Here is a 17,617-nt window from a genome sequence, read left to right as displayed (position 1 = left end):
CAGCCCAAAACATCTGGGGAGTACCAGATTGGTGAAGACTGCCCTAAACTGTACATATACTTCTTTAAAGAACTTGCAAGAAGAGAATCTTATTTGGATGTGTCTTGATTTCATCGTGCAAGGAAAATTGCCTCTCTGCATAGGAGGAAGGAAGCCAGTTACTACACACAGAAGCCGATGCTTTGGATCTCAGCCATTGATTTTTAAGTAGACCATGATGCGACGAACTGGAGAGCTCAGATTTCTTCTGCCTCTCACTCCTGCTTCATTCTGAAGGAGGTTCTTACACAGTTTCCATTTTCCTTCTCTTTATCTTCTCCCGTTGGGTAAGGCTCTGCTCAGCCATGAGATCTGCACACAAATGGAGTCAGTTGCATGAACATTGCCTTAGGGTAAAATTACAGAAGTGCTTCACTGACATGGGGGCTGAGCAGCTGAAATCTGGTTAAAAGCCACTGCCAAGTCAGCAATTAATTATACTCACTTGCTTTCTGTGGGGTTTAGTTTCAGTAAACCTTGACATTTCCCAAACGCTGTCATCTCGAAGAAGGTGGTGGCTCCGGAAGAACACTTACTCCATGTCTCAAGGTCTATATGCATTCTTTTTGAGATTCTGGGGCAGGCTGACAAAAGAGAAAGACAGCTCAGCATAATAAAGTTATCTCCTTGCCACTGTAACAATGTGGTAGATTTTAGGTTAGCATATTATCTTCCTGTTGGTGTGCTCTCAAGTCAGGCATAGGCAAACTCGGCCCTCCAGATGTTTTGGGACTACAAATCCCATGATCCCTAGCTAACAGGACCAGTGGTCAGGGATGATGGGAACTGTAGTCCCAAAACAGCTGGAGGGCCAAGTTTGCCTATGCTTGTCTCAAGTGATCCTGTACCCACAGCTGCAACATTAAATATCAACTGCTCCCAATAAATTATGTATCTGTATCTGTGAAAAACACACACACACACACACACACTTAAGAATGCAACTAAGATGTAACAGATTGAGAAGAGAGAACCACATTCTATGTGTGGAAGTGACGGGGGACCACATATCGTCTAGTGTGTGGAGTATTCTCTCTTTTATTCATCCATCCAACCAACCCATGAGACAAGAGGAGACAAGTGCCTCAGGCAGCAGGATCGACAAGGGCAACAGTGCCTGATATATATATTTATTTTGCCCCCCCCTCAGTGTTCCTGATGTAGATCTTCACTCACTCCTTCTTCCCTGATGGATCACCCCCCATCCATCCCTCCATACTCATTCATTCTTTCCTTATTCCTCTCTCTCCCCCCTCACACACATGTCACAAAAACACAGGAAAACAGACATGCACCCACATTCTGTCCCCTTCATTCATCCCTCTTGCCTTCTTCATCCATCAGCTATTCATCCTCTTCCTCTTCCATATTCTCTCTCTCTCTCTCTCTGGAGGACGTGAGGGGCTCTATGTGCCTCTGAGCCACAGGTTACCCACCTGTGACTTAAAAGAAGAAACTGATCAGCAAAACACAGAGCGATAAAGCCGTACACACAATAAACGCCCCCTGAACTATAGTTGTCTAAAATCATCAACAACCAAAAGTCATCTTTTTTAAAGCCCTTCACACTTTGGCAGAAAGGGACACAGGTGGCGCTGTGGGTTAAACCACAGAGCCTAGGACTTGCCGATGAGAAGGTCGGCGGTTCGAATCCCCGCAATGGGGTGAGCTCCTGTTGTTTGGTCTCTGCTCCTGCCAACCTAGCAGTTCGAAAGCATGTCAAAGTCCAAGTAGATAAATAGGTACCGCTCTGGTGGGAAGGTAAACGGCGTTTCTGTGAGCTGCTCTGTTTCACCATAAGTGACTTAGTCATGCTGGCCACATGACCCGGAAGCTGTACGCCGGCTCCCTCGGCCAATAAAGTGAGATGAGTGCCGCAACCCAAGAGTCTGCCACAACTGGACCTAATGGTCAGGGGTCCCTTTACCTTTACTTTTACTTTGGCAGAAGTCCATCAGGGAAAGGGTGCAGCCATTAAAAAGGCCCTTACTATTACGTGACAAGGAGGAAAACGCACTCTGCATGTGCTCAGACATGGTGTCTTCTTTGCCATGACTTCATATTTCCAGGGCTGAATTTCAGTTTCAGACATTGCAAACACGTTCCAGGACTGATCCCTGACTTGAATTAAGTTGTAATGGTCATTTAAGGAGGCTGAAACTATTTTGATTCTATTTTAAGCCATACAAGCAGTTCTCTTGGCTTTTTTTTTTTTTGAACAGAATAGAGCAGTATTTGGAGTTTGAAGCTTCATGATTATTCTTTTTGTACATTCAAGATGTATCCCTTTGGAGATAGACATCTGATTCCTTTCCAGGAGAGTCTTTTGCAACACAAGTTTAGCTTTCAGGAAAACAAGACCAAACTCATAACCTCTTCAAAATGTAGTCAAGTGAGCAAAACAGAGTGTCTGGAATTTATGAACAAGAGTTGGAAGAATTACATTTTTCTTGATAATGTATTACAAATGATCTTTCACAGACGCCCCCTCGCCCCCGCATCAGCCATGACAAAGCCAAGCCAACTCGCTTTTCGATGACATGTTAAATGGTAGACATAATTTAGTGGCAACATTAGGAATTATGCTATGGAAACTGTAACCTCATTTTTAATGTGTGATTTATTACTACTATTACTATCACTATCAATTAACAAGAATATTATTTCTAATAATTTCATTTTAATATAATTTTTATCTCTCAATCTATCGATAAGCAGCCCAGGACTGTGAACAACACCATATCAACAGAAACAACTTAATGGAATTCTTCTAGAAAGGGTCAATCTGCATTAAATGGTGAAAGAAATAATTAACTGGCATTGTCATTGAAACAACATCATGTGGATGTTGCAAAAAGTCTGCATGTATGAGAATCACTGACACCCTCTCCATCTGTCAGTAAGAACCCCTGGGGATCTTCTAGTTCAGAGGTAGCCATTGTGGTGCCTTCATATGTTTTTGGAGAATTTGCAACACCATTTAAGAATTTATACGCTGCTTCTAGATTGGGGAAGGTTACGGATAAGACAACTACAAATACCTGCTGGAAATGTAAAGAAAAAGAATGAACCTTTTGTGGGATGTAAAAATGTATTGCAGTCAAATACAACATTCCAACAATGCACATGCTGGGGAATGCTTTGTATCACTCAGGAGAAAACTTACTAGTTCCTCCTGAGCTGCGACAGACTTCCTTTGCATGTGACTTAATGTGGGTGTGGCCTGTTCTTGGAGAGAGGAGCGCATGGCCTCCATGTTCTGCTCTTCTTGTTCTACATTTTTGTGTTCCTAAGAGTTAGGAGAAGTGACTGCTGAGTCGCCGTCACTTGAGACTATTTCCCTTATGGGATAGTTTACATAGTTATATGTTGTTCTGTAAATTAAGTCTGCCTTCAGGGATCTTATTGTGAACTGGATGATTGTCAGTAAAATAGTTTTATGTTAACTTTAATCAGATGGTCGTGTCTATTCTTTTAGGAGGGATATAAAAAGGGATCGTACCAGGAATCCTAAATAGTGACGCTCAGATGAGTCTGCAACTAGCTAACCGATGTGTAATTTAAAAGGGGGATTGTTTAACAACTCTGCTAAGTTATAGAACTTGTCGACGCAAGTTAGGAAGGATATCATAAAATAATATATCCTCTCCTGCCTCCCTAAACATCCCCACACCTTTTACCATATGTGGTGGCTGTGTAAGGTTATAAAAGCATTTTGGGAAATGATACATAATGAAATGAAAAAAAAGTTTTAAATAACCTTTATAAAAAACCCAGAAGCCTTTTTGTTAGGAATTGTAGGTAACGATATCCCAAAGGAGCAGAAAATACTTTTTATGTATGTGACAACAGCCGCACAGATGCTACTAGCCCCGAGATGGAAAGAAGATAAACTCCCTGCCAGAGAGGAATGGCAAATAAAGCTGTTGGAGTATGCCGAAATGGCAAAACTGACCAGAAAGCTCAGGAACCAAGAAGACCTAAACTTTAATAAAGAATGGAAAAAAATATAATTGTAATGGTTTTAGGGGTTGCTCGTGCGTAAGTTACCGCCACTCTAGGCTAGGTTGCCTGGTTAAACCTTTCCTGTCTGGACAGCCATTCACTTTGTGGCTGTTCAGTCGCTAGCAGAATCCGTCAGTGGGCGTTTCTTGAACTTCTTCCAGCAAAGAAGTTCTTTGACGCCAAGTCTACGCCTACTTTCCCTGCGCGGAACTCTTCTGCGCAGGGTGGGTGTGGGTAGCGGAGGACCCGTGCTCTCCCCGCTGGTCTCCGGCGAGGAGTCCTGGAGCCCCCTCGCCGATTCCCCCATCTGCCCCCCTTTATCCCTGGTGTTACGTTGATTTCCTTCCCCAGCCGATGAGTTGCCTCTCTCCCTGCTGGGCCCTTCTCCAGCATCGCTTGGGAGCCTTGCCTCCGCCTCTCGCTCCGATGTCAGTTCCCTGACAATAATTTATCTGGGAGACCATTGTAAGCAGATGAAAGCATTAGCAGGATTTTAATAAACTTGTAATGTAGCAAATATTATGGACAACATGGAAAGATATAAAATATGGACTACGAAATAATATGCAGCTGAAAAGGTTGACAATAGGACCCATGGAGGGGGAGGGGGGAAGTCTGGAGATTCAGAGAAATCTCTACATATGGATGTGTATTTTGTTTTGTTATAATTCTACACTTGTAAAATCAAATAAAAATATTTTTAAATAAAGTCTTTATATGCCGCTTATGTGCCCAAATGACTTCTGAGGGGTTCACAGCTATAAAATCAAGACACAACAATTCCATTGGACCCCAAAATATCCTTAATTAAAATATACAATACTGTACAATAAGCAATTAAAAAAACCCTGCGGAAATTTCAGTTGAGAGGAATGCTTCCAGTATTCTGGAATGCCTAATCAGGTGTGTCTTCAGGAGCCAATGGAATGCTTCCTGTATCTCCGCAAGGAGGGAAGGACTCTAGAATACTATTGCTACCAGTGAAAAAGCCCTCGTCTGTATTACCACAAATCAACAATTATCATCCCTGACCATCAGCTTTGCTGGGCAAAGTTCCTGGGAACATTTGGAGGGTACCATACTGTTCTAGTGGATTGTGACCTTCCACCTTCTGCCCAGCCTTGCTCTAAACTGTAATAGACCTCCGGAAGAGCAATGCTTCCTCTTTAGAATTAAATAAGCAAACAATCCCTGCCCAACTATTCAGATCTTCGGATAAACATCTGTATACTGCTAGAGTTTGACACCTGTTTGAGGACTGTCGTGTATCCTTTTCATGGCACTCCTTCAACTGTTGCCTTTGCTCAGGGAATGACATATGAAAGTTTTACTAAGAAAATTAGTCTAGAAAAAGAGATCAGCCTGTGACAGGAGGAAGGATGCTTTGTAAACCGATGACAGCCCCTCAGTAGACTATGGGGAAAGTTCCATGCTGTGCCGGCACAATTATCGCAATGACTAGGAATATTTAATTTGCTGGATTGATTTTGATTGCAAATGTGGCATTTTATTGGGTGGGGGGAATGCCTTCAACAACCCAAGTGTCTGCTTGTTAGGGTTGTAGTCGTGTTTAAAATTTTTTGTTGTTTTTGTGTTGTTAATCATCCACCTTCAGACCATTGTTTTGCACCTAGCATTTCGAAAGCATACCAGTGCAAGTAGATAAATAGATACCGCTGAGACGGGAAGGTAAATGGCTTTTCTGTGTGATCTGGCACTCGACACGGTGTCCCGTTGCACTAGCCACATGACCTGCAAAGCTGTCTGTGGACAAACGCTGGCTCCCTTGGTCTGAAAAGTGGGATGAGTGAGCACCCCATAGTCGCCTTTGACTGGACTTAACCATCCAGGGGTCCTTTACCTTTGCCTTTGCCTTAGAAGGTGATTAATAGAACAGCGCTCATCATCATTGTTGTGATCATTATCACAAATATATTTTCTCTTCCCCAAGTCAGAATTTCCTAGGTTACAAGTGATACTTTCCTTTGAGGCTTTCTCACAGAGAGAAACAACTTTACATTCTCTCTTCTTGTCATAAAAAGTGGGGGGAAGATATATGGTGGTGATAGATGATTCCATGCCCTGCTGACATGGACAGGGGGAGAAAGCGCAATCTAGAATGGTGCAAGATTGTTGGGAAAGTTATAATGAGGAAATTGACCACTTTATTTTTCATTCACAGAGCGATGAAGTAAAGCACAGATTTCATTAGGAGTTAGGACCTTTTTCTCTTCTATCTTGCCTCAAGTTTTTAAATCTCCCCCCCCCCAATTGACACCAATGGAAGGGGGGGATACAATATGTACTTGAATCTAATGCTCACTTTTTTGGTCAAATTACATTGTGAAAATTGAGGTGCGCATTAGATTCGATGCTGCATTAAACTCAAGTAGATACGGTGAGCAAAATGTGAACTACTGGTAATCAGTTACTCAGTAGATGGTCTTAGGCAAGCACTCTTAGACTGTGTACACATTACCAGATTAAAACCCAGGAAGGGCTGTGTAGAAATCCAGTGCGTTCCCACCACTGCTTTTCGGAGCAGTGTACACACAGTGTAAGCCACACTCTATATCTATCCTGTATCTATCCTGTCATATATTTTTTTAAGAAAGACTGTTTCTTTTTTTGTATTTGTTTTGCATTTCCCCCCAAACCACCTTTGATCTAAATTAAGAAAAAAAACCTAGCTGCATTTTAAGCCGGTAATATGCATGCCAACTTAGTCAGGACTTTCTCTCTCTTCCAGAACGTGCCGGAGTGCAATTCTGGCACCTTTTTTGTCCAAGGAATCCGCTCACCCAGCAAAGGAAGTCCCCGTGCATTGTAGTGCACAGGATGGTGGCTGAAGCAGCCTCAGCAGGTGAGGGAGTGAGCAGAGAGGAGGGAGGTGTGCATGGACAGAATGGTGGCTGAAGTGAGCCCGGCATCTTCTCACATGATTTTGGTTTCAAGGTGGTGCTGGTGTCTGGGTTGGTGACTCAGGCAGTGAGCTCCGGCAGCCTTTTTTCTAGAAGAAAAGCACTGATCACTGTTGTTTTCCCCTTCCTACCCTCAGTTTGGATCAAACTTGCTTTGGGGGAAAATGAACCGAAAAAATAGGAACATAAGGAGGATACAACATAGATGTGGATTGTAGCTAGCATGGTGTGTATACAGATTTCCAACTAGTGGTGGGAGTGCATTGGGTTTAGAGCAAACTGGAGTGCGTATACAGACTCTCTCTTTCAGCCCCAATCCCCAATAAGAATGTTAACCTACCTTTCAGGGTTATTGTGAGGTTTCTTGAGACAACGTTGGCAAAACTCTTGGACTATTCATATAACTCTCAGTATAAATGCCTAATAGCATTTTTTTTTCAGGAGCACCCATTGACACATATTTTTGCACCTCATGAAACCTCATTCAACAAAGGAAGAGAAGAATTCAGTGCAGGTTGGATGTGCTTGTCATGGAAATGAAATATTTGCAGAATGTAAGTAGCTTGGATTATGAGCCTAGGAAAGGGAAAGTGGGCTCCACAATGACCCCCCCTTATACTTCTGCAGTTGTTGTTCATCCTTTTTTGTCCTCTGTCTTCCAGCTGTTGTCTGTGCAGCAGGAATTCTGCTCTTCTAGCTCTGAAACAAATCCTGGGAGTTTGGTGTTGATGCATGAAGGCAGGGAGGGGGAGACCAGGAGAGGTGCCATAACTTGCTGGCTTGGCTGAGACATAGAGAAATAGGAGTAGGAAGAGCTAAGCTAGACCCATCATTGGCCCAAGTGAAAAGAATTTGAAGACAACTTGGAAGAAGCCCTTGAGGGAAGGTTCCCAGCTGCAGGCCAGTGATGGGTGGGTGAGGGGAGAAGCCTGAGGAAGAAATCACTGAAGGTGGGTGAGACAAAAACACATGGGCAGGGGGAGGAAGAGCAACCTAGAATGGTGCAAGATTGTTGGGAAAGTTATAATGAGGAAATTGACCACTTTGTTTTTGATTCACAGACTGGTGAAGCAAAGCACGGATTGCATTAGAAATGTCCATTCAGATTACTGGATCACACTGTATCTCATTTTGATTGCTATGGCTGCTGTACATTGAATAAAAGACGCAGGCCCCTCCAGACTGGTGTCTTATGTTACATGTTCATGACACAGTAATAGTGTATTAGTGACTGATTTATTCTGCTTTAGTTTGTTCCATGGTGCTTTCCCAATGCTGCCACATTACTGCAGTCTGGAGGAGTCAAACTGTTTCTATACCATTTTCATCTAACAAGGGCTGTATAAACACGGCATGTTTGAAGCACGTTAAAAGCACCCCCTCAAGAGTCCTGGGAACCACAGTTTACCCCACAGAGCTACAATTCTCAGCACCCATAACTACACTTGCCAGGAAATGGGCGTTGCCAGGAATTTTGTGGGGGGGAGGTTTTTGTTATGTGGGGCAGAACCTCAGATTTTTATTGATTTAGGGGGGCAGCTGCCCCCCACCCTCCCTTGGCTATGCCCATGTGCCAGGATTCTCTGGGGAAAATCACGTGTTTTAAATGTATGATGTGTATGCATCCAGAATCCGAATTTACAGTGGTACCTCTGGATGCGAACGGGATCTGTTCCGAAGCCTCTGAAGAGGACTCAACTTGCGTCTGCGTGTGCGCGTGTCATGATTCGTCGCTTCCGTGCATGCGTGTGACGTCATTTTGAGTATCTGCGCATGCGTCTATGATTCTATGAATGCTATGTGTTGGCTTTTATGATGGTAGTGGCTACCCTGGGGACATTTTATATTGAAGGCTGGAACAGAGAAGAAGAAAACAAAATAATAAACACATACTACCTTTGAGAAGAGAAAGGAAGAACAAGACACACTTTGGTGTTAGAGGTTTCCCAGGACCAAGGCTAGCTCCAAGGAGACCTCCAGGTATAGGGCAGTATATAAATTCAATAAATAAATCAAATAAATTCAGACTGGAGGTTAGAAGCATCATGTGATGATGCAGAACAAAACTTCTGGCAAAACTCCTAATGAGGGCTCTCTAGCGGATCCTTCAGAACAGGGCCACATTCCCCAACTTTCCAGTGGTGGGTGGAGCCAGAGGAAAACGCTGGGGGGCATTAATGTACATTTCACCTTTGTCCCAGGCAGGCTGATTTCTATACCCACTCACAGTCCCCACACTATTCTCCAGCCAAACAAGAAGGAGAATTTATCAGAGCTTAAGGCCACATCCCCAGGCAGACAAGAACACCTGGGGTATGAAGTAGGACCAGTGATGGATGTGGCTTGGGGGGAGTTTTTTTACTCTTCCTTTTTTTAACCATGAATATTGGTTCTGCTTACATAAGTGGGGAAGATGGGGAGAAGCAGTGAGATACAGACAAGAAGCCATTATCTTGTCCACAACATTTCGTCATCTTCTTCTTCTGTTCCCAGTTGCTGGACTATATGCCAAGCCAGGAGAGATAATAAGGCCTGCTGCTAATTGTCTTGACAGTTTTCAAGTTGCCTCTGGGTCTGTCACGTCATTAAGATGGGCTGCCTGCCTTGCCATCCTTCCGCCTGCCATTTATTTCCCTTTCAGTGCCTTCCCTTATCACTTGCCCATAGTCTATCCTTTTATGAATAATGTCCACTTCAATTCCATCACAAAGAGGGATATGTAGCAAGCCATTAAACTGCGGAGGGATTCCCAAGCCAAAGCAGATGCACTGAGGTAAATCTCAATGGGGTTCTTCTCCTGAGGGCCCGCCAAAGCTCAGCCCTAAGGGTGGGACTGCATATTATGACAAATGCACAAAATGGCAGCCCTCTATGGTGTTTTCCCTCCTCCATAACAGAGCAAGGTTTACCCCTTGGCCACCCTAGTGTCGTGGTACTGTGCCTTTTCCTATGCTACTCCATGCCATTGGCATAGTGAAATGTGTGATGTGTTGTTTACACAAAGGATGCATTTTACTGCACATTGTGGGAGGATTGAACTTGAGACAAAGCTCTTTGAGTGGCAGCCCCACATTTATCATTAAACATATACTGGTGGTTATTTTTTAATGTATAGTCATACCTTCAGGTTGAGCGTTTTCAGGTTACGCTCTGCAGCGACCTGGAAGTAACGGAACACGTTACTTCCGGGTTTTGTCGCTCGTCATAGAATCATAGAGTTGGAAAAGACCACAAGGGCCATCGAGTCCAACCCCCTGCCAAGCAGGAAACACCATCAGAGCACTCCTGACATAAGGTTGTCAAGCCTCTGCTTAAAGACCTCCAAAGAAGGAGACTCCACCACACTCCTTGGCAGCAAATTCCACTGTCGAACAGCTCTTACTGTCAGGAAGTTCTTCCTAATGTTTAGGTGGAATCTTCTTTCTTGTAGTTTGGAACCATTGCTCTGTGTCCGCTTCTCTGGAGCAGCAGAAAACAACCTTTCTCCCTCCTCTATGTGACATCCTTTTATATATTTGAACATGGCTATCATATCACCCCTTAACCTCCTCTTCTCCAGGCTAAACATGCCCAGCTCCCTTAGCCGTTCCTCATAAGGCATCGTTTCCAGGCCTTTGACCATTTTGGTTGCCCTCCTCTGGACACGTTCCAGTTTGTCAGTGTCCTTCTTGAACTGTGGTGCCCAGAACTGGACACAGTACTCCAGGTGAGGTCTGACCAGAGCAAAATACAGTGGCACTATTACTTCCCTTGATCTAGATGCTATACTCCTATTGATGCAGCCCAGAATTGCATTGGCTTTTTTAGCTGCCGCGTCACACTGTTGGCTCATGTCAAGTTTGTGGTCAACCAAGACTGCTTTAATATAGAGATATACCAATCCAATCTTCTGTTCTGAATGGGTTTCAGATGAGGTGAAGAAGAAGAAGAAGAAGGGGAGGAGGAGGAGGAGGAGGAGGAGGAGGGGGAGGAGGAGGAGGAGTTTGGACTTGGTATCCTGCCTTTCACTCCCTTAAGGATTCTCAAAGCAGCTAACAATCTCCTTTCCCTTCCTTCCCTACAACAAACACTCTGTGTGGTGAGTGAGGCTGAGAGACTTCAGAGAAGTGTGACTAGCCCAAGGTCACCCAGCAGCTGCATACTGAGAAGCAAAAGCTCCATTGAGTTGAACGGGACTTACTCTTAGGTAACTGTATATAGGATTGCAACATTTATTTATTTTAGGGCAATGTTTATATACTACCTTTCACACATAATAACACATAATAACAACAAGAGTTAATCAATGTATGTTTTTAGCTTTTTATATGGTTTTTATTGTATGGCTTTATGTCTGTTCCTTCGGGTATCCTAATCCCAAGCCATACTGGTTCCAGCAAATACGTTGTGCTTGAATGTGGGCTAGTAACCAGTGAAGATGTTGAAGATTTGATCAGACATGTTCCCACCGACTGGTCCTAGCCAGAAACTTTGCAGCTGCATTTGAACCAGCTGAAGTTTTCAAACAATCTTCAAAGGCAGCTCCATGTGCAACATGCTGCAGTTGTCTAATCTAGGGGGTACCAAAACACGAATAATCAACCACTAGATTCCCCCCAACCCAAAAAATACAGATGCATCTGGCTTTATGCTACATAACTGAAAATGACCAGAATTTGCAAATAATGTCTTCCAGGAGACAGATTCTTCCAGGAGACAGCAGAGTCTAATCTAAACTAGGTTTCCAACAAAATAGTTTGCATATTGCCTGACTTCTGTGCAGTGCTTAGAAAATGCATTTGTATGATTTCTTCCTTTCTTTTCTACTGGATTAATTTAGATTCAATAAAGTAATTACAGTCACCAAAGGGATTAAGAATTGAACAGACTCCCCCCACCCCCGGCAAAGCTAATTACATGCCTAGCAATGTAGCTGACTGTCTATGGGAGAGAGGCGATTCAACCCAGATTCCTACTTCACAGAACCTGAGTACACCCAATTCTTCACACCCTCCCTCCATCCCCTGCTTGCACTTCAGGTGCATGTTTGCATGCAGATACTTGCTTCTCAGTGGCTGTGGGCCTAGGCTGTTTTGGGCCCTCTGACTGCTGAAGAAACGAGTCTTGAAATGCCTCGGGTAAAGAAACAGCCAGCCAAAACGGGAGGGGAAAAAAATCAGACAGCTATGTCAAGTATGCTGCCTGATAGTCACTCATGCCCCAAGAGGTACTGCATTTAAGGCCCATGGAATTAACACACAATTACCTCTTGAGTATGGGAAAAAGAAACCTGGTGTGAAATGTTTTTCCCACAGAAAGTACATGGCTGGCACCAGAGGTTGGCACTGTCCTGTGGTCGTGGCTCCATTGTTTAACCATGTGATGCATGAAGAAGTTCTTTTCTTTATCCGTCCTGAATCTTCCAACATGGGTGCCCAGGGGATCAAGTGTTCTGAGAAGGGGAGTAAAACTTTCCTTTATCCACTTCCCCAGCGCTATGCATAATATTATAGAATTCTGTCATGTTGCCTCTAAATTGAAAAGTCCCAAATGCCTCATTGGGGAGTTGCTCTGTGCCCTTGATTGTTTTGGCTGCCTTTTTTCTGAACTCTTCTCCAGATTTCCCCTTTGCCATCGCATGAATATAAACCTTGTAGCATAGCCAGTGCTTTTTTCAGGGGGGGGGGGACGCAGGGGTATGTATACCCCTAAACATTTTGTGAATCTAATGGGAGAAGAAACTAAAATTTATTAAAAAACAGTTTCTTCTCTACCACGGTGAATCATCAGTTCCATTGATACCCCCAATGGCGGCCTCATTTCCTGTCACGGTGTTTCCCGAGTCTCAGACAGAAGCGAGCGTTTAATGCGTGAAGCAGGAGTGGGAATCTAGCACCGTGATTGGTCAGTTTCGTTGTTACCTCCTCCGATGGCGGCTTCCTTTCCTTTCCTGGTGTAATGCATGTTCTTTGTAGTTTTGTCCATTTACTGTATTTATTTTCCCTGATTTGAACTATAAAATGGTGATTTTCTTTAGTCAAAATGAGAGCACCCCTAAACATTTTTTTAAGAAAAAAAGCACTGAGCATAGCTATAATTTCAGTTCAGACAAGAAGGACATAACCTATAGGATCTTGAATGAGTTATATCAGGCAAATTCTTTTCACACACACACACACACACACATATATATATATAGTGCATGCAGACACTAGGCAGACAAGTTTCTCCAAGCCTTCTTATCTACAGCCTTTTATTTGATCAGTGAAGTTTTTAACATGTAATAGTAGTTTATGAGACTAATTGGCTTCAAGGCACTAAGCCGGCATGCTTGTCACTTGGTGTCATGCCTAGAGGAATACGCAGAATTCTGGAAAACAGCCATAACTGTTGCTAGTTGTTCAAATGGTGTCACTTCCCCCTTAACCTCACTAGAAATCTTGGCAATTTAGGAGATGTTTATGAGGATGAAGATGATTTTTTTTTATAAAAAAAACAGCTTTCAAGATTAATCACCTTGTTTATTCAGAATTCAGGTTCATGTCCCTCTTTACATATTTTTAGCACCTAGAACAGGCTTCCTCAACCTTGGCCCTCCAGATGTTTGAAGACTACAATTCCCATCATCCCTGACCACTGGTCCTGCTAGCTAGGGATCATGGGAGTTGTAGGCCAAAAACACCTGGAGGGCCAAGCTTAAGGAAGCCTGACCTAGAAGGAAAATGTATGAAGCTGAAGAGGGTGTCTCTCTGGTGTTTGAACAATGTTCATATTTGCCATGATGGTGTGTCTGCTTTAATAATGGTCTTATTCCTGGCATTGCTCAAAGAATTTTGTAGGGATTCAATCCCTGTTGAGTTATGAAGCTCAATAGGTGGTCTCTTGCGGTCAGTAGTTGGGAGAGTAGAATGGGAGGTCTCCTTGTGCATCTCAATACCTAGAGCTTCTTAGAGGATGGGTGACATAAAAATGTGCTTGAATACCAGTACATTCAATCTGATTGATGTATATGTTTGGCCCTCTTTGAAGGGTTGACATAGAGTTTCATTGCCATATAAAACTCAGTATGTCCAAGACCGAACATTTTCCCCTCCTAAACCCTGTTGTATCATCTGCCTTTACAATGGGTCAAGGCTCCTGTGGGCTTTGCTCCTCCAAGATCCCTTTTGCTGCCTTGCAGTGTTGAGATAATCCAAGTTTTTATCCAAACAGGTACTCTCACCTCACTAACCTGAAGCTGTCAGCAAAGTTTGTTCTGGGAGGCTGCACATTCATGCAGTCTTGCTAAGCTTTCGGTTGGCGAAGCAGCTCAGTATCACCTCTAATCTGTTGACCGGGCACACAGTCTTCTTGGCCTTTTGGCTAAGATCAAGTGTGATCTTCTCTATAGAACACAGGAAGCTATTTTATACCAAGTCAGTCCATCTTGGCAGTGACTCTTCAGAGTTTGAAACAGGGATAATTCCCAGGTAGAGATGCTGGGGATTAAACCTAGGACCTTCTGTATGCAAAGCAGATGCTCTGCTGAGCTATGCCCCTTCCTCAATGTCCTTGTGATCTCTGCTTTCTTCCTTCATCTCTCTCTTCAAAACTTGTGTGCGTGTGAAGCCTTTGGCAGAACCCCTTAGTCCTCACCAACCCCTGGTAGGGGACCCCTACTGAAAGGAAGCCTCATTATTTTCAACTTCTTAAAAGTTATAATTAATTGAGAATGTTAATGTGGCTTTGCTGTAGCTTCATGACTGAAACTCTCTTGTAAAGTTTTGTTAGTGGAAAATGGGAGGGCTGATTCTTTCATTGTCTGATCTTCAGGCCCCAGTGGGTTCAAGGAGACTTACTTTCTGGGAAATATGCTTGGAATTGCAGCCCTGATCTCTGCAGCATTGTTCTCTCTGTCTCTCTTCTCATTCATTGCACCCCACACCCCGAGCAAGACAGAGGAGTGAACAGCCCCCATGGAAGATCCACCTGGGCCAACAATCTAATACACTATTCCATCGTACAAGCTGGAGCAGGGAGCACACACTCATGCTATTGATCATAGAAAGGCAAGCTGTCAAACTTCCTCTTGAAGTTTGAAACCATTTAAAAGAATATGAAAAGCAACAGGATACAAGCCAAGTCATGCATGTTTTTGGGGGGAGTCAGAAGGGAACCTTTTAAAGCTACCCAGGTCTGTTAAATTAATTTAGCATTTATTCTTTCTTTTAAAAATAAGATGACAGTATCAAAAGAGAAAACAAAAAAGGGCTTGAATAAAAAGCACCTCCAAAGTTCAAGAATATTCATGAAATGATCGTATTTCAGTTGCATTCCATTCCATCAATGGATGGATCACACCTCCGTTTCCTGTATTTCATAAATTGCGGTATACATTTCATCCCCTTGCAGAAATTCAATGGCTTATTTTGAAGATGAGACGGAAGGGGCTAGGCTGTGCCTTTGAAGACGTGGTTTGAGCAACAGGAGGAAAAGGGCTGTCCTACCTGTCTCAGAAGATCTGAAGCTAGAGGAAGTGAGAAGTGGAGACCACCACCTGTCCCAGGAGACCTCATGGTGCTCTTTGGATGCAGGGATAATTCTTTGGAGTAGGAGTCTTTGCCCCATGAAGCCCCTTCCAGAAGCTCAGTAGTTCTGACTCTGCTTTTTTAGCCTCACCAATGCCAAGTGCCATGCAGTGACTCCAACCAGTGACGTAATGTTCTGGCAGGCAAACAAAGCTCATGAACTTCAGAACCAGTCTGATATTTATTTATTTATGCCACTGATCCTGACCTAGGGCCCTAGCATTTTTTGAACTTAAAAGCCTGCAACCTTACTACCTATGGAGATCAATTTTCATCTCGGTTTGTTCCATCTTACCTGACTTCACTCAAAACTCTGGTGGACCTGGTTCACTTTCACACTCTGTGCACAGTGTGTGTGTGTGTGTGTGTGTGTAATGATCTTTTCATGCCCTTTTCTTTTTTAATAGGTTGCATTTTATTTGTAAGCCGCCCAAGGAAGTACCTTTTTTGGAAGGGCAGGATATAGATTTTTGAATACTGTAAACAATAATAAATATTAATAAACAACAAATCAATCATCCCTCTTTGCCCCAATTACAGCTACCAGTATTTATATTTCCTTCCCTTGACTGTCTAATGCGGTTTGGCATGGCAGTTCTTAATTTTATAGCCTGGAATAATAAAGCGGCAGCTTTTACGGGGGGGGGGGGAATATATAGCTGCAAATGCTGCCTTCCTATACCAAACTGACAGACAATGAAAAAATGCAGCTGTGCTGTCTTGGGTGAAGTGGCTGTCACAGCTGTTTAATTATTATGGCTCTGCCTTGAATGACGGCCTCCACAAGGCTTAAGGAAGGCTTCGCTCAGCCTTTTAAGTGTGGCACGTTTATAGATTTCTGATTTAACATACATGAGTAAACTCTCTTTGCCACAAAAGAGAAAAGAAAGCAATAGTTTGCATCGTAGAAGTCTGGAAATGTGCAGAGGGCCTTTGTAAGTGTACAAATCTGATCTGCATCATGGGATTAATTAAGTTCCTCTCAGTCAATGAGGTACTGGTGCTAATGGACCTGTTGTTTATGGTCGCCTGGCTCAAATCTCCTTTCACTTTGTATCCTGATAGTATTATTATTTATTAAATTTGTTAGTCACTTTACCTTGTCCAAGGAAACCCAAAGCAACTCACAACCTACCAAAGAAACCCACCCCATATAGATACATTAAAAGCAAGCCGGTGGTGGGGGGAACCACATTAAAAACATCCCACCAACTTCAAAAATGCCACAGATAGTTAAAGGCCAAAGACCTGGTTATAGAAGAGTTTTTGCCTAGTGCCTAAAGATATATAATGATGGTGCCAGGGGTGGGGAACCTTAGGCTTGGGGGCCAAGTGGGGCCATCCTGTCCTCTCAGTGTGGCCCTCTGTACACTCCCCAGGCCATATGCCAAACCACAGGCCACACCCTCCTTGAGTGCTTTTCCCTGGCTAGAATGTGACCTTAATCTGCAAAAATGCCTCTTCCATGCCTGGAAGGAAGATGGAAAGATTTATGTGAATATATGCCTGGTGGAGTTGTGGCACTCACTTGACTTCCACGTGACTGGCATACAGGGACTGAGAGCGGGAGGTACATTGCGGCAGTGAGGTCAGTGTGGTGGAAACGCACTGGCAGAGCCAATCTGGTGTGCCTGCTGGCACATGGAATCCTCCTGATTCAAGCAGCAGTTGTTTTGGGGAGTGGTGAACTCCAATCCAGTTCAGGGTTGCAGCATGTGAGGAAAGGAGAAGGGTCAACATTTTCTTCCCTTTACCATTTTCTTGCCCCCTCCCCTTATTTCAGCTGCTCTTCTGCCCATGCTGTACTGGAAAATACACACGTGGGAGCAAATTAAAGCAGAGTTGTGTGTTTATGTGTGGCAGGAGTGGCGGCAGCAAGAAAACAGCACAGGGAGAAAAAGGGTTAAACCATCTCCCGTGTGCGACATGTCCTACCTGGTGATTGGGATTGTATAGTTAAAGCTATGGTGTTCCCAGTCGTGATGTATGGAAGTGAGAGCTGGACCATAAAGAAGGCTGATCGCCAAAGAATTGATGCTTTTGAATTATGGTGCTGGAGGAGACTCTTGAGAGTCCCATGGACTGCAAGAAGATCAAACCTCTCCA

This window comes from Podarcis raffonei, chromosome 12 (assembly GCF_027172205.1).
Source record: "Podarcis raffonei isolate rPodRaf1 chromosome 12, rPodRaf1.pri, whole genome shotgun sequence".
Taxonomy (NCBI): domain Eukaryota; kingdom Metazoa; phylum Chordata; class Lepidosauria; order Squamata; family Lacertidae; genus Podarcis; species Podarcis raffonei.
Note: the sequence above shows the minus strand (reverse complement) of the source record.